Below are 626 nucleotides of genomic sequence, written 5' to 3'. Positions count from 1 at the left end.
AATCCTGCATTTTAGGAGCAAGTAACCAACCAATTTGACTAGTCGAACCAGATCACTAAGCTCTCGGCCACAGGTTCTAGGAATCCACCCCCTCCTCTCCAGCAAATATTTCAAAGCTACACCACAAGTCTGTCCCAGTAAGCTTAAAAGTGACCAAAGAAACAGAATGCCTAGACAGCGGAAGCCCAGGGTCCTTGGGGGTAGAAGCTGGGAGGGGAAGGGTCAGCGCTTCGGGGATGAAGGCCAGGGAGGGATTCCCCTCCCTGGAGGGAGGGGTGGGCAGGGGTCTGCCCAGCTCCGCGCCTGCAAAACACGCCATACACACGGCTGCCCAGAGCGCCCGAGCTTGCACACATGTGGCCTGTCTGGAAGCTGATGGCGCGCCCGCTGGGCAGGGTATGCCCCCCAGCTCTGCGCCTGTCCCACGGCAGTTGCAATGCAGCAAGTCTGTTACTGTTACGAAGGAGGCGAGAGAGGGATCGCTTCCCACGCACGCACACCAGCTAGGTGGCCACACCCGCACTAGATGGGCCACCGACAAACTCACCTCCGCTTCCATCCACGCCCCCCAGCCCCCTCCACACTCGTAAAGTACGGAGAGAGGAAAAAAAAAAAAAAAAAGAGCC

Source organism: Bison bison, unplaced genomic scaffold, assembly GCF_000754665.1.
Source record: "Bison bison bison isolate TAMUID 2011002044 unplaced genomic scaffold, Bison_UMD1.0 scf7180017864369, whole genome shotgun sequence".
NCBI classification, from domain to species: Eukaryota; Metazoa; Chordata; class Mammalia; order Artiodactyla; family Bovidae; genus Bison; species Bison bison.
This window is presented reverse-complemented; position numbering follows the sequence as displayed.